Below are 23092 nucleotides of genomic sequence, written 5' to 3' on the forward strand. Positions count from 1 at the left end.
GGTAGAAACGTTAAATGTGAGTCAAAAATTAATCCCAAGAACTTGGCCTCCTTTACAACTTTGATGGGAGTGCCATCTAGAGATAGTTCTGGTTCCTTATGTGGCTTATATGTTCTGCAAAAATGTATACAATTAGTTTTGGACTTCGAAAATTTGAAGCCGTTTTCAAGACACCATTTATTTATTTTGTTTAAACACAACTGCAGTTGCCGTTCAATAGTATGCATATTTTTACCTCGGCAAGAAATATTAAAATCATCCACGAAAAGCGATCCATCAATTGAATCGTTTAAAACTTTTGATAAACTGTTGATCTTGATGCTAAAAAGAGTGAGAGATAAAATACTGCCTTGTGGAACACCCTGATCCTGATTGTAATGATCAGACAGGGTAGAACCCACACGGACCTGGAATTGTCTGTCATGTAGAAAGTTGGCAATAAATTGAGGCAAACGACCTCGCAAACCAAAGTCATGTAAATCCCTCAAAATACCATGTTTCCAGGTTGTGTCATATGCTTTTTCATGATCAAAAAAGATAGACACAGCATGTTGTTTATTAATTAGTGCGTTTTTAACAAATGATTCTAAACGCACTAAGTGATCGACAGTACTTCTGTTTTTACGGAAACCACACTGTATATCTGTGATAAGATTATTCGTTTCCAAGTACCAAACAAGTCGATTATTTATCATGCGTTCCATGGTCTTGCAAACGCAGCTAGTTAGTGAAATAGGTCGATAATTGGACGGATCCGTATGATCACGTCCAGGTTTAGGTATTGGTACTACTATGGCGTCACGCCATGACGGAGGAAAGTTACCCGATGTCCAAATATCATCAAAAATATTGAGAAGAGTTTCTAGGCAGGATTCCGGTAAGTGCTTCAGGAGTTGATAATGTATGTTGTCAGCTCCAGTAGCAATGTCATGAGCTTGATCAAGAGCAGTATGGAGTTCATGAATAGAAAACGTTTCATTATAATCTTCCCCATTATCAGAATTGAAATTAATAATTTTCTTTTCTTCTTGTTTTTGATATTGCTGGAATTTTGGTACATAATTTGAAGAGGAAGAGTGTTTAGCAAGGGTTTCACCTAGTTTATTAGCAATATCTGATTTATCAGTAAGCAATTGATCTCCATCTTTAAGATGATGGACAGTAGATTTAGTACCTTTACCTTTGATTTTCTGGACCATATTCCATACCTTGGACATTGGTGTCCGAGAATTTATTTTGGACACATAATTTTGCCAAGATTGGCGTTTGTTTTGTTTAAAAGTACGCCGTGCTTTAGCATTTAAAATTTTAAATTTATTTAAATTATGCACCATAGGATGGCGACGGAAATAATGTTCTGCCTTTTTCCTTGCCTTCCTAGCTTGTTTGCACTCATCGTTGAACCATGGTTTTCTTATGTGTGGAACTGCAGAGGACTTTGGTATACACTCATCAGCTATGGAATTCAGTTCATCAGAAAAAGATTTAATATCATCAGGAACGTCAATGAAACGTTCAGGTTTAAGTTTTTCAGCACACAGTGTTTCATATAAATCCCAGGTAGCCTTTTTAAAATTCCGCCTTGATGATGGAGGAACATCAGATGGAGTTACTACTTTTAATACAGTAGGAAAATGGTCACTTCCACACAGGTCATCGTGGACTGACCATTCGAATTCATTTAATAGTTCGGAATTTGTCAATGACAAGTCGAGAGCAGAATAAGTCCCTGTACCAGGGTGTAAATATGTGTTGGAACCATCATTATAAATACATAAGTCATTGTCGGAACAAAAGTCCTCCAACAACTTACCTTTAGTGTTTGTAGTTACACCACCCCAGAGTGGGTTGTGCCCATTTAAATCTCCCATTATAATACAGGGCTTCGGGAGTTGGTCATATAGAGCTTGGAGATCGGTTTTGGCAAACGTCGAAGACGGCGAAATATAAAGAGAGCATAGCGTAAATGCTACATGTAACGTAATTCTCACAGCAACAGCCTGCATATTAGTATTAAGTGAAACAGGGCTTTGAATAAAGTTTTGTCTCACTAGGATGGATGATCCTGCAGTGGCCGTATCACCCGGAGGTGAAAAAGAATGATATGCATTAAAATGACGAAGGTCAAATGTATCTGTTTGTTTTAAATATGTCTCTTGGAGACATATCGCTGAAGGTATAAAATCTTGGACTAATAGCTGTAATTCATGTAAATTAGTCCTCAATCCTCTGCAGTTCCACTGTACAATATTATTGGAATAAACTATCTTTTAGGGGGATTTATTGGGGATCTACCCCGCACTCTTTTGGAGGGCGACAAGCTATGTGCCCTAGAATGGACGTTTTCAGAAACGTCCATGTCTTCAAGTGACCCATATTTATTAAACAACTGAATCTTGTTTTGTGACCCTTTCGGGGCTCTGCCACTTAGTTTTTTCAAAGGATCTGGCCTTTTAGGTTTAGTTTTAACGGTTTCCGAAGATTTTGGAGTTGACTGAGAAGATGCCTCATGATCAGAGGATGCTACTGATTGGATTTGGGACGAAGGTGACTCTGGCGTTTGGGTAGATATTGTAGGTGAAGTAATCAGAGGAGCTTCTGATGTAATCCACGTCAAGTCAGTTTGACAGCTTGTGGTTGATTTTGTAATCCTTGCTTCTGACGGTGTTTTAGTTATAGAAGCATAGCTTTCTTTAGGTTCAGAACTTTGGACCAGTTTTTTGGCATCTGCAAAACTAATGTTTCGGGTGAATTTTAGTTTGTTGATCTCCATGTGAAACTTCCAGACAGGACATTCTTTAGAAAAGGATGAATGGGCACCAGTGCAGTTTGTACATTTCTTAACGTTACTGTCACAATCTTCTGTTGTATGTGTCTTTTCACCACAGTGAGCACAAACAACAGACAATGTGCAGTTATTAACCCCATGGCCGAACTTTTGGCATTTGAAACATCGAAGAGGGTTTGGAATGTACATTTCAACCTGGATGTTACAGTATCCTGCTTTCAGTGATTTGGGAACATTTGGAGAAGAGAAAGAAAACAAATATGTGTTTGTGTTGACAGTAGCATCATTTCTACGGGTTGTAAAACGTTTGACAAAAAGGACACCTTGCTCCTTCATCTCTGAGGCGATGTCAAGTTCTGACATGTCAGCAAACAAACGTTCACGGTCCCTGACAATTCCTTTGCTCGTGTTAAGTGTTTTGTGAGCCGAGATCGTAACTGGAATGCCGACAAAAGATTTAGTACTCATAAGATTAGTGGCTTGCTGTCTTTTTGCACACTCAACCAGTAGGGCACCGGAACGTAATCGCCTAATGTTTTTAACATCACCAGCGATGCCTTGTATACCTTTAGCTACGGCAAAAGGATTCAACTTTAAAGGGGTCTTGTCAATAGTCTCAACAACAAGGAAACGTGGCCAGTAATCAATTGAGTTGGGCAGTCTGTGGTCAGTTTCAACGGGATCAGTATCAAGTTGACGTTTGCTCTTTTTTTTAGGGGTTTCGTAAGCCATGGTTAGTTAGTTAGATTTCATCATCTGAGCTCCCCACCCACCACGGAGTATCACAAGGACAGTGCTAAACGCAAGTGGGTCTCCGACTTGCAGCACCAAGGATACCCAGATGATATACTCTAGCGGAAGAATTATGAATAACTAATCCACCAGATTGGCCCATGAGCCACCGCCTTCTGGGGATAAGACTCTAGGCATAATTCAAGTACAAATTATCATATTGCAAAATCCAAATAATGTCACTGTAATAATAAGGCCAAGTCCGAAAATCAAACAATTCCAAATAAAATTTGTGCATTGACATATATATATAGTCCATACACAGGGCTTGGCATGACCAACCGATTGGTTGAACCGGGCCCATTCAACCACCCGTCTAGGTGAAGTAAGGGTCGAAGGGGTATGTTGGGCAAAGGGAACACGATTACAGGCCCCCAGTGCCCTCAACCCCCAGACTCCTGTCCTCCACCGACACAGGGCCGCAACCCACGGCAAACGGGTTGGTGGACCAAATACCCCCCCGGGTCCACAACGGACGGCGAGCTCTTCGCGTTACCCAGCACCCACCACGAGGAGGTGGCTCGCCACGGGTGCCAGTTCATGAATAGAAAAGGTTTCATTATAATCTTCCCCATTATCAGAATTGAAATTAATAGTTTTCTTTTCTTGTTGTTTTTGATATTGCTGAAATTTAGGTATATAATTAGAAGAGGAAGAATGTTTAGCAAGGGTTTCACCTAGTTTATTAGCAATATCTGATTTATCTGTAAGCAATTAATCTCCATGTTTAAGATGATGGACAGCAGATTTAGTACCTTTACCTTTAATTTTCTGGACCATGTTCCATACCTTGGACATGGGTGTCCGAGCATTTATTTTGGATACATAATTTTGCCAAGATTGGCGTTTGTTCTGTTTAAAAGTACGCCGTGCTTTAGCATTTAAAATTTTAAATTTATTTAAATTATGCACCATAGGATGGCGACGGAAACAATGTTCTGCTTTTTTCCTTGCCTTCCTAGCTTGTTTGCACTCATCGTTGAACCATGGTTTTCGTATGTGTGGAACTGCAGAGGACCATGGTATACACTCATCAGCTATGGAATTCAGTTCATCAGAGAAGCATTTAATAGCATCGGGAACGTCAATAAAAAGCCCAGGTTGAAGTTTTTCAGCACACAGTGTTTCATATAAATCCCAGTTAGCCTTTTTAAAATTTCGCCTTGATGATGGAAGAACATCAGATGGCGTTACAGCTTTTAATACAGTAGGAAAATGGTCACTTCCACACAGGTCATCGTGCACTGACCATTCAAATTCATTTAGTAATTCTGAATTTGTGAGTGACAAGTCGAGAGCAGAATAAGTCCCTGTACCAGGGTGTAAATATGTGCTGGAACCATCATTATAAATACATAAATCATTGTCAGAACAAAAATCCTCCAATAACTTACCTTTAGTGTTTGTAGCTACACTACCCCAGAGTGGGTTGTGCCCACTTAAATCTCCCATTATAATACAGGGCTTCGAGAGCTGGTCATATAGAGCTTGAAGATCGGTTTTGGCAAACGTCGAAGACGGCGAAATATAAAGAGAGCATAGCGTAAACGCTACATGTAAAGTAACTCTCACTGCAACAGCCTGCATATTAGTATTAAGTGAAACATGGCTTTGAATAACGTTTTGTCTGACAAGAATGGATGATCCACCAGTGGCCCTATCACCCGGAGGTGAAAAAGAATGATATGCATTAAATTGACGAAGGTCAAATGAATCTGTTTGTTTTAAATATGTCTCTTGGAGACATATCGCTGAAGGTGTAAAATCTTGGACTAATAGCTGTAATTCATGTAAATTAGTCCTCAATCCTCTGCAGTTCCACTGTATGATATTTTTAGAATAAACTATCTTTTGGGTGGATTTATTGGGGATCTACCCCGCACTCTTTTGGAGGGCGACAAGCTATGTGCCCTAGAATGGACGTTTTCAGAAATGTCCATGTCTTCAAGAGACCCGTATTTATTAAACAGTTGAATTTTGTTCTGTGACCCTTTAGGAGCTCTGCCACTTTGTTGTTTTGAAGCATCAGGCATTGGCTTCGGTTTACTTTTCACAGTTTGTTGACTATCAGCTGTCGATTGAGACTTTGAGTGTGACTGAGATGATGATTTGTGATCAGAAGAAGACTTTGAGGTACTAGGAAGTGATTCCTCAGTCTGAGATGATATGGCGGTGTACATAAGCTGTGGAGAATCACAATTTACCCAAGTCAAGGTAGTTTGGCAGCCTGTGGATGATTGTGTTGTTTTAGGGGTAGACTCCAATGAAGTTTTTGCTACTGTAGCGTAACTTTCTGGAAGATCAGACCTCTTTACCATTTTTTTTGCCTCAGAAAAGGAGATATTTTGAGTAAACTTTATTCTGTTTATCTCCATTTGCTCTTTCCAAACAGGACACTGTTTTGAAAATGAGGAGTGGTCGCCTGAGCAGTTGCTGCATTTTTTGACGTTACTGTTACAATCTTCTGTTGTGTGTGTCTTTTCACTGCAGTGAGCACACACAACAGACAATGTGCAAGTATTGACACCGTGGTCGAACTTTTGGCATTTGAAACACCGAAGGGGATTCGGAATGTACTTTTCCACACTGATATTACAGTATCCAGCTTTAAGTGATGTTGGAGCAGTAGGTGATGAGAAAGAAAACAGATAGTTTTTAGTTTGAATAGTTGTGTTGTTCTTACGGGCTGTGAAACGTTTGACATATACTACACCCTGATCTTTCATTTCGGAAGCGATATCAAGTTCAGACATGTCTGCCAGTAAGCGATCTCTATCACGTACGATTCCCTTGCTCGTGTTCAGTGTTTTGTGGGCAGTGACAGTAACCGGAGTGCCAACGAAAGTGTCAGTGTTCAAAAGGTTCGTTGACTGTTGCCTTTTGGCGCACTCGATCAACAGTGCACCAGAACGTAATTTTCTAATGTTCTTTACATCACCGGCAATGCCTTGAATACCTTTAGACACCGCAAAAGGGTTTAACTTTAAAGGTGCATTATCTTTGGTCTCAATGACAATAAAACGTGGCCAGTAGTCAATGTGTTTAGACGTTCTGAGGTCATCAACAGGGTCATTTTCAAGAGGACGTTTACTCTTTTTAGTGGGGGTTTCGTAAGCCATGGTGAGTTATTTAGGTTTCATCATCCGAGCTCCCCACCCACCACGGAGTATCACAAGGACGATGCTAAAGCAAGCGGGCCTCCAGCCTGCAGCACCAAGGATACCCGGATGATATACTCCAGCAGAAGAATTATGAATAATTGATCCACCAGATTGGCCCATGAGCCATCGCCTTCTGGGCATATGAGTCTAGGCAAAGTTTTGAACGTCAGAATTCAAATCAAACATGTTTATAAAAATAAAACCAAGACCAAAATTACATCAATTTCAAATTATGCTTGTGCAATGATAAATATACATAGATTCCATGCACAGGGCTTGGCATGACCAGCCGATTGGTCGAACCGGGCCCATTCGACCACCCGTCTAGGCGAAGTCAGGGCCAAAGTGGTGTATTGAGCAACAGGAACACGGTTGCAAGCTCCTATTGCCCTCAACCACCAGGATCCCTTCCTCCGCCGACACGGGCCGCAACCCACGGCAAACGGGTTGGTGGACCAAATATCCCCCCGGGTCCACTACGGGGGTGTTGGCGAGCTCTTAGCGTGACCCAGCACCCACCACGAGGAGGTGGCTCGCCACGGGTGCCTTATCAGAATTGAAATTAATAGTTTTCTTTTCTTGTTGTTTTTGATACTGCTGGAATTTAGGTACATAATTAGAAGAGGAAGAGTGTTTAGCAAGGGTTTCACCCAGTTTATTTGCAATGTCTGATTTATCAGTAATTGATATCCATGTTTTAGATGATGGACAGCAGATTTAGTACCTTTACCTTTGATTTTCTGGACCATGTTCCATACCTGGGACATGGGTGTCCGAGAATTTATTTTGGATACATAATTTTGCCAAGATTGGCGTTTGTTCTGCTTAAAAGTACGCCGCGCTTTAGCATTTAAAATTTTAAACTTATTTAAATTATGCACCATAGGATGGCGACGGAAATAATGTTCTGCTTTTTTCCTTTCCTTCCTAGCTTGTTTGCACTCATCGTTAAACCATGGTTTTCGAATGTGTGGAACCGCAGAGGAATTTGGTATACACTCATCAGCATTTAGTTCATCCGAAAAACATTTAATAGCATCGGGAGTGTCAATAAAACGTTCAGGTTGAAGTTTTTCAGCACACAATGTTTCAAACAAAGCCCAGTTAGCCTTTCTAAAATTCCGCCTTGATGATGGAGGAACATCTGATGGAGTTACAGGCTTTAGAATAGTAGGAAAATGGTCACTCCCACACAGGTCATCGTGCACTGACCATTCAAATTCATTTAGTAATTCTGAATTTGTGATTGACAGGTCGAGAGAAGAATAAGTCCCTGTAGCAGGGTGTAAATATGTGTTGGAACCATCATTATAAATACATAAATCATTATCAGAACAAAACTCTTCTAGTAATTTACCTTTAGTGTTTGTAGTTACACTACCCCAGAGTGGGTTGTGTCCATTCAGATCTTCCATTATGATACAGGGCTTCGGGAGTTGATCATACAGCACTTGAAGATCGGTTTTGTGAAACGTTGATGACGGAGAAATATAGAGAGAGCATAATGTAAAGTTAGTCGCACTGCGACGGCCTGAAGATCAGTAGTAAGTGGATAATGTTCTGTTTGACTAGGATGGAAGACCATTCCGTGGCCCTGTCACCCTGAGGTGAAAAACAATGATATGCCTTGTAATGACGCAGGTCAAAAGTATCTGTCTGTTTTAAATAGGTCTCCTGCAGACAGAAAGCTGATGGTGTTAAATCCTGGACTAAGAGCTGCAACTCATTAAAATTAGTCCTTAGACCTCTACAATTCCACTGTAAAAGATTATTCTGATAACTTATCTTTTTGGGGGGTTTATTGGGGATCTACCCCGCACTGTTTTGGTGGGCGACAAGCTGTGAGCCCTAGAATGGACGTTTTCACACACGTCCATATCCTCAAGCGATCCGTATTTATTGAATAACTGAATTTTATTTTGTGACCCTTTCGGGGCTCTCCCACTCAGTTTCTTTGAAGAATCTTGCTGTTTACCTTTAATTTTACTGAGACTTTGCTGAGACTTTGTCGATGACAGAGAAGATGGTTCTAGATCAGGGGATGTTTCTAATTGTATTTGGGACGTACCAGTAAGTGATTCTCGTGTTTGAGTAGATGTAGCGGGTGAGAAAAGGTTTGGGGAATCCGTTTTGACCCAAGTCAAGTTTGTCTGACAGCTAGTGGATACTGTAGGTACTCTAGATGCTGTTTCTGGCGCTCTTCTGGCAATGGAAGCATAGCTTTCTGTTTGTTCTAAGCTTAATACTTGTCTCTTTGCTTCAGCAAAGCTGATGTTTTGTGTAAACTTTAATTTATTTATTACCATTTGCTGTTTCCAAACAGGACACTCTTTAGAATAAGACGGATGATTCCCTGAGCAGTTGGTGCATTTTGTAACAGAACTGTCACAATCCTCTGTTGTGTGTGTCTTTTCACCACAGCGAGCACACACAAAGGATAATGTAAAAGACTTTAGACCATGTCCGAATTTTTGGCATTTGAAGCATCTGAGAGGATTCGGAATGTACGTGTCAACATTTAGATTGCAATAGCCGGCCTTGGGTGATCTTGGAGCAGAAGGTAGGGAAAAGGAAAACAGATAAGTGTTGGTTGTGACAGTTTCATTATTTTTACGAGTTGAGAATCGTTTCACATAAAGAACACCCTGATCTTTCATTTCAGAGGCAATATCTAATTCTGACATGTCAGCGAGTAATCTATCGCGGTCCCGTACAATTCCATTGCTCGTGTTGAGCGTTTTGTGTGCCGTGATGGTGACGGGAATGCCGACAAATGTCTTAGTGTTCAACAGGTTTGTTGACTGTTGCTTTTTGGTACACTCAATCAAGAGTGCACCAGAACGTAATCTTCTGATATTTTTTTACGTCCCCAGCAATGCCTTGGATACACTTCGACACAGCAAAAGGGTTTAATTTCAAGGGTGTTCTATCTTCAGTCTCAACAACTAGAAAACGTGGCCAGTATTCAGTAGGATTGGACAGTCTAAGGTCAGTATCAGTATGATCTTCTTCAAGGAGACGTTTTGTTTTTTTGTAGGGGTTTTCATACGCCATGGTTATTGTTTTTTCAATTCATCATCCGAGCTCCCCACCCACCATGGAGTATCACAGGGACAATGCTAGAGCAAGCGGGTCTCCAGCTTGCAGCACCAAGGATACTCAGATGATATACTCCAGCAGAAGAGTTACAAATAACAAATCCACCAGATTGGCCCACGAGCCACCGCCTTCTGGCTTAGGACTCTAGGCAAAGTGTAAAACATCATTGTTCAAAAGTTTAAACATCTGTTATGAACAATTTCAACAAGACCCAATGGTTAACATGAACAAATCCAAATTATGTGATGACAAATAAGTATAGTCCATACACACAGGGCTTGGCGTGACCAGCCGATTGATAGAATCGGGCCGATTCTACCACCCGTCTAGGTGAAGAAAGGGCCGAAGTGGTGTGTTGGGCAACAGGAACACGGTTCAGGCTCCTGCTGCCCTCAACCACCAGACTACCGTTCTCCACCGACACGGGACGCAACCCACGGCAAACAGGTTGCCCAATTCGGTTGCTCCTTGCAACCAGCAATGGGGTGCTATGGACCTAGTTGACCCGGGTCCACACGGGGCTTTGAACGGCTCTTGGCGTGACCCAGCACCCACCACGAGGAGATGGCCGTTCACGGGTGCCAGAGAATTGAGATAATCTGCTCTTACCAACCAGTCTGGTGTAGCTACCGCAGAGAGAACATAATCTCCACTCCGCATCCATCTAGGCGGAACTCGGGTTCGGCCGGAACGTCGTGGGGCTGGAGTTGGCACTTCCCCCTCTGCTGGCTGACCCTCTTCATCAGATGTTTCATTGCTGAAATCGCCACCTGCAGCTAACGTCTGATATGGCTGACCAGTATCATTACTTCCTCCCTGTCATCATGGACAGCACTAACTTTGCCATTTCCTACTCTCGCTGCCTGAACTTCAGCTGTCCCATCCACTGCTGAGTCAGTGAACACTGGAGCATGACATGAATAGGAGTAAACATCCGAGTCATATTCATCTGAGTGAGTGAGTGAGTGAGTTAAAATTTAACGTCACATCGGCAATATCTCAGCCATATCGTGACGAGAACACCTAATATCAAAATTAATTATATGTCTACTATAAAACCTGTCAACGAAGGACAGTAACACAACTAGAATATCACAAATGGAATTAAAACTAGCATGGAAAGTTAAAAACAACATCACCATTAGGACAATACACTATAAAATCAGGCTATAGATCGCCAACAACTGAAGGTAGATCACCAAACTAGGGACCATGGGGACTTACAGTACCTTTGCTACCTGCATGGACCCTAGTTGGATTTACATCATCCCTTCAGCTGCTGGCGAGTGTACAATATGCTAGCCAAAATTAAAACAACAAGAATACTACGATTAAAAAACCTGGTAGATTTAAATTTACATCGAATGTTTTTGGACTTACGTACCCTCTCAGGAGGACAATAATTTTACAATACTTCAACCCCCTTTGAGGGTACAGCCACTAACAATTCTAGTTCCTAACCTAAATTACCAATCATTAAAATACATTTAAACACAGAACATATTACTCAAAATTCAACGAAGAAATCAATTTCCTTTAAAAAACCAATAATTAAATGAGCGCTGACTGTGTTAAAAAGATCCTTAACAGTTTTTACAGAAAAATACTTATCCCTTATGATGGAGAATTCAACACAGTCAAGCAGGATATGCTTGACCGTGACTCTCTCATCACAAGGGATACAAAACGGAGGATCCTCACCTTTTAAAAGGTATGCATGAGTGTATCTTGTATGGCCAATACGACATCGTCGCAAAATGACTTCTTCAAATCTGGACTCACAACCCAAGTATGTATACCCAATGTAGGGTTTTATTTCATGTAGTTTATTTATACCTACTTGGGTGTCCCACTTCTTCTGCATCAGATCACGAGTTTAAGCTCTAATACTAGCTTTGTAGTCAGAATAAGGAATACGAAGTGGTGTCACAGATTTGTTGAGTGCTGCCTTAGCAGCAAGATCGGCCATTGTGTTACCGGAAATGCCAACGTGGCTGGGTAACCAACAAAAGACGATGTCGTATTGACCAGTAGCAAGATCATTATATAATTCAATAATTTCAATTAAAAGTGGATGTTTACAAGAAAGATTTTTAATCGCCTGAAGGCAAGAAAGAGAGTCGGAATAGATTATATATTGTTTATGTTTATGGCGTCTTTGAATATATTTAAGAGCTGTTAGTATGGCGTTGGCTTCAGCTGAAAAAATAGAACTGTTGTCTGGCAATCTAGAAGATATTGTTCTGGATCCAATGACAGTGGCACAAGCTACTGCACCACCGTCCTTGGACCCATCTGTAAATAAGGATTTATAACTGCTATATTTATGTTTCAGTTCATTATATTCTTGTTTATACTGTAATTCATTAGTTTCTGATTTTTTAAATGTGGTCAGTGTTAGGTCCACTTGGGGTCTAACCAACTGCCAAGGAGAAGAAGAAAGAAGACGGGAAGGAGCTATATTTTCCAGCTCAATGCCGGCAGCAGCAAGAAATGGTTTAATTCTTAAACCAAGAGGCGGTACAAGCGAAGATTTCATATTGTATAAGTCCTCACACAGAGGACTGAAAACACAGTTATATGCAGGGTGTGACTCACTGGAATATAATTTTGTTACATACTGTAAAGCTAATTTGATACGTCGCTGCTCAAGAGATGGCTCATCGGCCTCAACGTACAGGCTGTCAACAGGTGAAGTTCGAAAGGAGCCGAGACAAAGTCTTAGACCTTGATGGTGAACAGAATCTAAAAGTTTCAGGTTGCTTTTACAGGCTCCACCATATACAATGGAGCCATAATCAAGTTTTGACCGGATCAGTGATCGATAAAGTTGCAGGAGGGTAGCTTGGTCCCCTCCCCATTTAGAATTTGAAGCGACTTTCAACAAGTCAAGAGCCTTCAGGCATTTAGTTTTGAGGGATTTGATATGTGGTAGAAACGTTAAATGTGAGTCAAAAATTAATCCCAAGAACTTGGCCTCCTTTACAACTTTGATGGGAGTGCCATCTAGAGATAGTTCTGGTTCCTTATGTGGCTTATATGTTCTGCAAAAATGTATACAATTAGTTTTGGACTTCGAAAATTTGAAGCCGTTTTCAAGACACCATTTATTTATTTTGTTTAAACACAACTGCAGTTGCCGTTCAATAGTATGCATATTTTTACCTCGGCAAGAAATATTAAAATCATCCACGAAAAGCGATCCATCAATTGAATCGTTTAAAACTTTTGATAAACTGTTGATCTTGATGCTAAAAAGAGTGACAGATAAAATACTGCCTTGTGGAACACCCTGATCCTGATTGTAATGATCAGACAGGGTAGAACCCACACGGACCTGGAACTGTCTGTCATTTAGAAAGTTGGCAATAAATTGAGGCAAACGACCTCGCAAACCAAAGTCATGTAAATCCCTCAAAATACCATGTTTCCAGGTTGTGTCATATGCTTTTTCAAGATCAAAAAAGATAGACACAGCATGTTGTTTATTAATTAGTGCGTTTTTAACAAATGATTCTAAACGCACTTAGTGATCGACAGTACTTCTGTTTTTACGGAAACCACACTGTATATCTGTGATAAGATTATTCGTTTCCAAGTACCAAACAAGTCGATTATTTATCATGCGTTCCATGGTCTTGCAAACACAGCTAGTTAGTGAAATAGGTCCATAATTGGACGGATCCGTATGATCACGTCCAGGTTTAGATATTGGTACTACTATGGCGTCACGCCATGACGGAGGAAAGTTACCCGATGTCCAAATATCATAAAAAATATTGAGAAGAGTTTCTAGGCAGGATTCCGGTAAGTGCTTCAGGAGTTGATAATGTATGTTATCAGCTCCAGCAGCAGTGTCATGAGCTTGATCAAGAGCAGTATGAAGTTCATGAATAGAAAACGTTTCATTATAGTCTTCCCCATTATCAGAATTGAAATTAATAATTTTCTTTTCTTCTTTTTTTTGATTTTGCTGGAATTGTGGTACATAATTTGAAGAGGAAGAGTGTTTAGCAAGGTTTTCACCTAGTTTGTTAGCAATATCTGATTTATCAGTAAGCAATTGATCTCCATGTTTAAGATGATGGACAGTAGATTTAGTACCTTTACCTTTAATTTTCTGCACCATGTTCCATACCTTGGACATGGGTGTCCGAGAATTTATTTTGGACTCATAATGTTGCCAAGATTGGCGTTTGTTTTGTTTAAAAGTACGCCGTGCTTTAGCATCTAAAATTTTAAATTTATTTAAATTATGCACCATATGATGGTGACGGAAATAATGTTCTGCTTTTTTCCTTGCCTTCCTAGCTTGTTTGCACTCATCGTTGAACCATGGTTTTCTTATGTGTGGAACTGCAGAGGACTTTGGTATACACTCATCAGCTATGGAATTCAGTTCATCAGAAAAAGATTTAATAGCATCAGGAACGTCAATGAAACGTTCAGGTTTAAGTTTTTCAGCACACAGTGTTTCATATAAAGCCCAGGTAGCCTTTTTAAAATGCCGCCTTGATGATGGAGGGACATCAGATGGAGTTACAGCTTTTAATATAGTATGAAAATGGTCACTTCCACACAGATCATCGTGGACTGACCATTCGAATTCATTTAATAGTTCGGAATTTGTCAATGACAAGTCGAGAGCAGAATAAGTCCCTGTACCAGGGTGTAAATATGTGTTGGAACCATCATTATAAATACATAAGTCATTGTCGGAACAAAAGTCCTCCAACAACTTACCTTTAGTGTTTGTAGTTACACCACCCCAGAGTGGGTTGTGCCCATTTAAATCTCCCATTATAATACAGGGCTTCGGGAGTTGGTCATATAGAGCTTGGAGATCGGTTTTAGCAAACGTCGAAGACGGCGAAATATAAAGAGAGCATAGCGTAAATGCTACATGTAAAGTAATTCTCACAGCAACAGCCAGCATATTAGTATTAAGTGAAACAGGGCTTTGAATAACGTTTTGTCTCACTAGAATGGATGATCCTGCAGTGGCCCTATCACCCGGAGGCGAAAAACAATGATATGCATTAAAATGACGAAGGTCAAATGTATCTGTTTGTTTTAAATATGTCTCTTGGAGACATATCGCTGAAGGTGTAAAATCTTGGACTAATAGCTGTAATTCATGTAAATTAGTCCTCAATCCTCTGCAGTTCAACTGTACAATATTATTGGAATAAACTATCTTTTAGGGGGATTTATTGGGGATCTACCCCGCACTCTTTTGGAGGGCGACAAGCTATGTGCCCTAGAATGGACGTTTTCAGAAACGTCCATGTCTTCAAGTGACCCATCTTTATTAAACAACTGAATCTTGTTTTGTGACCCTTTCGGGGCTCTGCCACTTAGTTTTTTCAAAGGATCTGGCCTTTTAGGTTTAGTTTTAACGGTTTCCGAAGATTTTGGAGTTGACTGAGAAGATGCCTCATGATCAGAGGATGCTACTGATTGGATTTGGGACGAAGGTGACTCTGGCGTTTGGGTAGATATTGTAGGTGAAGTAATCAGAGGAGCTACTGATGTAATCCATGTCAAGTCAGTTTGACAGCTTGTGGTTGATTTTGTAATCCTTGCTTCTGACGGTGTTTTAGTTATAGAAGCATAGCTTTCTTTAGGTTCAGAACTTTGGACCAGTTTTTTGGCATCTGCAAAACTAATGTTTCGGGTGAATTTTAGTTTGTTGATCTCCATGTGAAACTTCCAGACAGGACATTCTTTAGAAAAGGATGAATGGGCACCAGTGCAGTTTGTACATTTCTTAACGTCACTGTCACAATCTTCTGTTGTATGTGTTTTTTCACCACAGTGAGCACAAACAACAGACAATGTGCAGTTATTAACCCCATGGCCGAACTTTTGGCATTTGAAACATCGAAGAGGGTTTGGAATGTACATTTCAACCTGGATGTTACAGTATCCTGCTTTCAGTGATTTGGGAACATTTGGAGAAGAGAAAGAAAACAAATATGTGTTTGTGTTGACAGTAGCATCATTTCTACGGGTTGTAAAACGTTTGACAAAAAGGACACCTTGCTCCTTCATCTCTGAGGCGATGTCAAGTTCTGACATGTCAGCAAACAAACGTTCACGGTCCCTGACAATTCCTTTGCTCGTGTTAAGTGTTTTGTGAGCCGAGATCGTAACTGGAATGCCGACAAAAGATTTAGTACTCATAAGATTAGTGGCTTGCTGTCTTTTTGCACACTCAACCAGTAGGGCACCGGAACGTAATCGCCTAATGTTTTTAACATCACCAGCGATGCCTTGTATACCTTTAGCTACGGCAAAAGGATTCAACTTTAAAGGGGTCTTGTCAATAGTCTCAACAACAAGGAAACGTGGCCAGTAATCAATTGAGTTGGGCAGTCTGTGGTCAGTTTCAACGGGATCAGTATCAAGTTGACGTTTGCTCTTTTTTTGAGGGGTTTCGTAAGCCATGGTTAGTTAGTTAGATTTCATCATCTGAGCTCCCCACCCACCATGGAGTATCACAAGGACAGTGCTAAACGCAAGTGGGTCTCCGACTTGCAGCACCAAGGATACTCAGATGATATACTCTAGCGGAAGAATTATGAATAACTAATCCACCAGATTGGCCCATGAGCCACCGCCTTCTGGGCATAAGACTCTAGGCAAAATTCAAGTACAAATTATCATATTGCAAAATCCAAATAATGTCACTGTAATAATAAGGCCAAGTCCGAAAATCAAACAATTCCAAATAAAATTTGTGCATTGACATATATATATAGTCCATACACAGGGCTTGGCATGACCAGCCGATTGGTTGAACCGGGCCCATTCAACCACCCGTCTAGGTGAAGTAAGGGTCGAAGGGGTATGTTGGGCAAAGGGAACACGATTACAGGCCCCCAGTGCCCTCAACCCCCAGACTCCCGTCCTCCACCGACACAGGGCCGCAACCCACGGCAAACGGGTTGGTGGACCAAATATCCCCCCGGGTCCACAACGGGGGTGTCGGCGAGCTCTTGGCGTTACCCAGCACCCACCACGAGGAGGTGGCTCGCCACGGGTGCCCATGTTCATCTGAAGAACTGTCAACTTCCTGGTGCAATTTCTCTGATGTGGCTTTCAGGGATGTTGATGATCTTTTCCGTGGTGTAAGGATCACTTGTCTGGGTTTTGGGACTACTTGTCTTGGTGTTGGCACTACCCGTATGGGCGTTGGAACAGGTGGTTTCAAGTTAGTAATGTAGCCAACTGGCAAAAGTAGATGTCGGTGAAATGTCCTCTTCCTTCCCTCATTATTTTCCTGTACATCTGTGAAAAGAAGGAATGGATGGATTTGGCTGATTCACAACAACATAAACATCATCTTCCCATTTGTTAGCCAGTTTGTGTCGTCCATCAAAAGCTACGGTTTTTACCAGGACTCTATCTCCGATCTCCAATGTTGCAGCATGAGACCTTTGGTCGTAGTTTGATTTCTGTTTGGACTGAGCCTTCTTTGCTGACGCAGATGCCAACTCATATGCTTGCTTCAAATGTTCTCTGAGGGACTTGGTGTATTCAGAAATAGACCTGGATTTTCCTGGCTCTATGTCCAATCCAAAAGTCAAATCAACAGGTAATCTAGGGAGTCTTCCAAACATCAGAAAAAATGGAGATGTTGATGTTGTCTCATGTCGTGCACAATTATATTCATGCACCAAAGGACCTATATGGGCTTTCCAATTCCTTTTCTGTTCGGGATCCAGAGTCCGTAGCATGTTACAGAGTGTTCGGTTGAAGTGCTCGCACATACTATTGCCCATAGGATGGTATGGCGTAGTTTGAGACTTCTCAATCTTCAACAGATGGCACAGTTCCTGCATCACGTTACCTGTGAAACTGGCTCCTTGATCTGAATGGATCCGCCTTGGTAGCCCATAATGAACAACAAAATTGGTAAAGAATGTTTCAGCCGTTGTTTTGGCTGACATGTTCCTCGTTGGATATGCTTGGGCGTATCTGGTAAAGTGGTCAGTTATGACGAGAACATGCTCCAACCCACCTTTTGACGGTTCTAGCGTCAGAAAATCCGTACATACGAGTTCCAACGGTGCTGATGTCTGGATGTTTACCATTGGAGCTCGGCTTGTAGGTGTTTTCCTTCGAAGACAGGGTTCACATCCTTGCAATTGTGCTTCAACATCATTTGTCATCGCAGGCCAATAGGATCTATCCCTCAAAAGTGTTAAAATTCTGTCTCTACCTGGATGTCCAACATTGGCGTGTAGGCTGCGTAATGCTGCTTTACGACACTTTGTCGGTAGAACCAACTGCTCTCGATCATCTCCATCTACGGTTGTTATTCTGTAAAGAACTCGCCTCTTCATCTGGAATTGGTTAAAGCACTTCAATAATGATTTCACTTCAGGATTATTGATGTACTGTATCCTATTTGAAGATGTGCCATTTCTCATGTGTTCCAGGATTATCCAAAGAGATGAACCTTTGGCTTGAGCTCTCCTCCATTCCCTTGCATTCATTTCACACTGATCATCCTCAAGCTTCACATCCTCTTCAATTATGTTCATAGAGAAACACAGACTTTCAGCCAAACTTGAGACATGGATGGTATCACAAATGGCTCTCACAGACTCCTGAGATATTTCCTCACCTTCATCATAATCATGATGATCTGGCAAGCGAGACAACATGTCTGCATCAATATTGGCTTTTCCGGGACGGTACTTAATAGTGAAGTTGTAATTTGTAATTTGAGTTGTTATCTGTGACCACAACAAAATCATGCCCATACAAATAGTCATGGAACGTTTCTGAGATGGACCATTTCAAACACAGAAACTCAAGTTTGTGTGCCGAATAGTTCCTCTCAGAACGTCCCAATGCCCTACTTGCATAGGCAATAGTAGTATAGGGAATGACAGTTCTAAAACACTTTCAAGAAAAGTCTCTACAAAGCCTTATTTAGTAAATAAGGCTTTGGTTGGTCCCTTAGTTCTTGCTACTATTACCCCTACTACATAACGTGTGTTGGAGGTAACACTGTGCCGTACGGTACGATCAATAATTCTTCTCTTACAAACCCCCTACCCGGCCCATCCCTCAAGTAGTACAAGTTAGGTTCGTCGGCTTTCATATCCACTTTATCTATGTTGTAAGTTTTGACTGACCATATAGGATCGGTGGCCCGCTTACGGCTATCACCCTCGTGTTCCCCCGGCTGGTATAGATACATTACCCCTACTACTTAACGTGTGTTGGAGGTAACACTGTGCCTATGTCATGTTTATATCGATGAAACAGTTTAACGTGAACCGCCTACGATCACTTTGGTGTTCGTAATAAAGGCTTGCTGGGCTTTTTGTATCCCCTGTTCTATGTACATTTTTTTTCTCGTCCTCACTGATAGCAGACTTACGAGACTTGGACCGAATATCTTGTTTCATTCCATTATATTTTGTGAGTTCAGAGAGGATTGAACGAAACTCCTCTTCTGAGATCTTACTATCAGAGAGTGCCGTGGAAATACGCTCACTCACTGTGTTGAGCTTTGCTTCGGCCAGAACCCTGATCTCGTCGTGTTTCAATGCCTTACGATGCAGTCTGCGTGATACTAACTTAAGCGCCAACCCTGCTAACCCTGCCACCCCTGCCGTTATTTCAATACCTAGCACTATAGGTGCGGCCACGATGGTAGCTAACAACCCAACGCCTGCCGCCCCTAGTCCCATGCTGGTTGCCATAAGGGTAGTGTCAGCACCGTCCACGATATTGAAAGCTCTATTGTACTTCTTACATAGTGCTTTCCGCGTGTCACGGTCTTGTTCTAGTTGACGTTTCACATCACATAACTGCCTGAAGCGGAACCCATCTACGGTTTCCAACGTCTTCGCTACTTCCTCTACGACTGGGTACAGACCCATCTTATAATATATATTATGAAAGATATTTTAATTGGGTTTCAGTTAATAGTCTTTCAATGTATTTGAAGCTTACAAGGTGTAGATTATCATTCATGGTAATAGGTGAGAGGCTAATAGGATTTTTTGTTATAATAGAAACCCCACGGAGGCTTATTAAGTGGTTTATAGAACCCGGTGGGTCTATTTCCATGAGGGTTTTAGGGGGGGGATTCCGTTGTATAACAATACGACAATATTTGAGTAAGTGTTCAGTTTGCCAGCGTATTGTCAACCCGGGTAAAATTTGGTGTCCTCTTGAGGTGTTTACCTTGTCGTCTGAATACGCAAAGAAGACTTCTATGATGAGTGTGGAGGGGGAGGATATTCCATTAAAATGCCAATAGGGCCAAACACCATTGTGGGTAAATGTTAATTTATTGTCTACTGTAGATATTAAACGATTTTTTGCGATATAAAAACCTGTATTGGCTGCTAATTTATTTAGCTCCGGAATGAAATCCCCGACCCAGATACCGTTATTCCTAATCTTAGAGATCCACGCATCTGCGTCCATTGTGATATAAGGTGAGGCGAGTGTTAAGTTGATCACCCATTTGGGCTCTTTAAAATCTGATAACGACACCCGTCTGTACACGTTGTCTTTAAAGTGCAGGATGTATAATTCATCTTCCTCACCAGGCTGATCGAATCCCTCCGTATCTCCTAGGTCGTTAAGCGTAGTGTTGGGTCGATAACTGGTCATTATTATACTATTACGATATAATTTCCAACTGGTTTTTTGATAATAATTCAGGGGTTAACTTCATACCCATGAAGTGTATGTTGTCAGGCAGGAAGATATTGATTAGTGATATCTTGTTTTCCACGATCACGTTAACCCCCTCCATACTGGTGTCGGCTCCAACACCCACCCGCACGTAAACGTTGCAAACTTGATACTGGTGTTGTTTCACCCACCCGAGTTTGATCCCCTTCACGATCTCGACATCATTCCCCGATGGTTCCCCTAGGTAGACTTTGATGATCAGTGTTGAGTTTGCCGGTAGACTCTCTAGTATCTTAACCACGCCTTTGAATTCAGACACCAACTGCAATTTCACGTTTTGTATGGTTAGTTTACTCGATAGCATGTGGGCTGCCATAGTGTTGACTGGGCTGACGACTACGCTACGTCTCTGAGTTGGGACGTAAGCCACGAGCAGGGTTCCATTGTTCACGACTTTGTTTAGGTGGTTGTCTTTGTTATCAGTAAACACGTAAGGGGAGACGAGTCTAATATTGAGAAACCAGTCGTCGTTATCGGGTAACAACACCCACTTGTCATCTTCGGTGAAGACGAGCATATATGGCTTGTTTCGGGCGACGGTAGTGCTCTCAACATCGTCTAAGTCGAACAGTTTACCCCCGAACGATGGGTATATTATCCAATTATTATTACCGGTGTTGACAAGGGCGTACTTAGTGTTGACTGTTGCTCTTGTGGTATCTACTATATCACTTAGGGTTCCACCGGAGGGGATTTCAACGCGTTTGTAAATGTTGTTTTTCAGTTGCAAGGCGTACGATTTACCATCTACTCCGGGAGCGTTGAAACCGCGCGTGTCTCCGAGGTCGGAGAGCCCGATATTGACGCATTTTTTCACTCCGGGCCCTTGTGCGCTGGTCATTTTACATGAAGTGTTAAGCTGAGGTATCCTATATTTACAGGATTATGATTTATATCTAACACCGATATTGTCAGCTCAGGTATGTTGCCCTGGGTTAATCTCTTATACTGCCGTGGTGAAAACGACTCGGTTCTACCGTCGTTGTATTTCTCAGTTTTCACCGGCACTGCTCTCAGTATAGTGGAAGGGTGACCTCCTTGAATGTTGTACGTTGTGCTCACCTGACCGAGATGAATGTACAGCTCTCGGTACGGTACTAGGTCGGGTAACTTCGTGCCTGTGACGGTTGTTGTTGGTTTTATCTCGTCAGGAGACATACCGAGTATCCTCACTAATGGTCGGCCGAGCCTCAAGGAGGTTCTTCCGTTGTTGATTAACACCACTGTACCGTTTGAGTCGTTCATCTTGAGTTCGGCTCCCAGGGGTTTGAAGACCTCGTCGTTTAGAGAGCACACGCTGTAGTAGCCGTCAGTTATCTGGCTGCGAGTTCCACTGACGAACAGCTTATTGTTGCTGGCGTTGATGTTAGTCCATTGCGGTAGGTAGGTGATATCGCAGAGTGCGACTTCGAGTTGACCTGACGTGTTATCGATCGCGTGCGTCAGCTGAACGGCCTCACCGCTCGTTATTCCTGGAAGTGTTATGTACATGTTAGAGTATATATGCTCATTATATAATAGTTTTAAAATGTATTCCCCTGGTGTGTTTTACCCTAAACTGGACGTAGATTTCTCCACCATGAAGATCGTGGTTGCTCCTGGGTTGTATTTCAATGCCAAGTTTATAGATATGCCTGATAAGTATAAGCTTTCGGTGACTAACGTCAAGGCAGTCCACGCTTGGTTCAACAACCCTATGCAGTTCTGGCAGAACCAATTCAACTTTGCCGTGTGGTGCGCTACAACTGGGTGTGGTGTGACATTGACCGACACTCGGCGTGGGCCGCTGAGTCAGTCTGTGTTCAAGTTCCACGTGTACTACCAGGTCAGACGTATCCTTAAAGAGATCAGCGCCCCCCTCCCACAGGACAAAGCGTGGGACGCAACAAACAACCCGTACGATAGACGGGCCTACGAACGTATTTGCAACGAATTCGAAATAAACCCGAAGACGGATTGGCGTTTGCCGGGGCTGAACCACGGGTTGGGTATTCCTTACGCTCATGGGCTCTCACCAAAAGCATTTGACAAACATATACTAATAAAATTTATGCAACGAAAAATGTTTAGTACGGAACGTTTTTCCCATGCATTAGCTGATCTTGTTCCTAAACCTAACAAATCTGGACCAAAACCAGTGAAAGATGCCAGTGATGATTTACTGACACTAGGTATACTTAGGCAGGACTTTGCTTTGTCGAGTAATGAATGGAGGGATGATCGTATGGACTTTAAAAAAGGTGGTGTTGGTTTCACAATCCAGAAAGTGGAGCAGTCAACCGCAGACGGGTGGAAAATGTTCATGCTGGACACGTCGAAAGGGTTTACTCATGCCGGGGTAGTCAGGTTGAACGACTCGATTCGAACGTACGTGTGGGCGCTGTTGGGTGCGCAGTCGATGACGCGTTCCAACATCCTCGGTAAGGGAACTGCTTACGACGCTCAGACACAGTTCGTTGCCAACGTTGAGGATGCTATCAATTCTCCAGTTGATCTCCCGCGGGCCATCGACCGTTACCAA

Source organism: Haliotis asinina, chromosome 1 (genome assembly GCF_037392515.1).
Source record: "Haliotis asinina isolate JCU_RB_2024 chromosome 1, JCU_Hal_asi_v2, whole genome shotgun sequence".
Taxonomy (NCBI): domain Eukaryota; kingdom Metazoa; phylum Mollusca; class Gastropoda; order Lepetellida; family Haliotidae; genus Haliotis; species Haliotis asinina.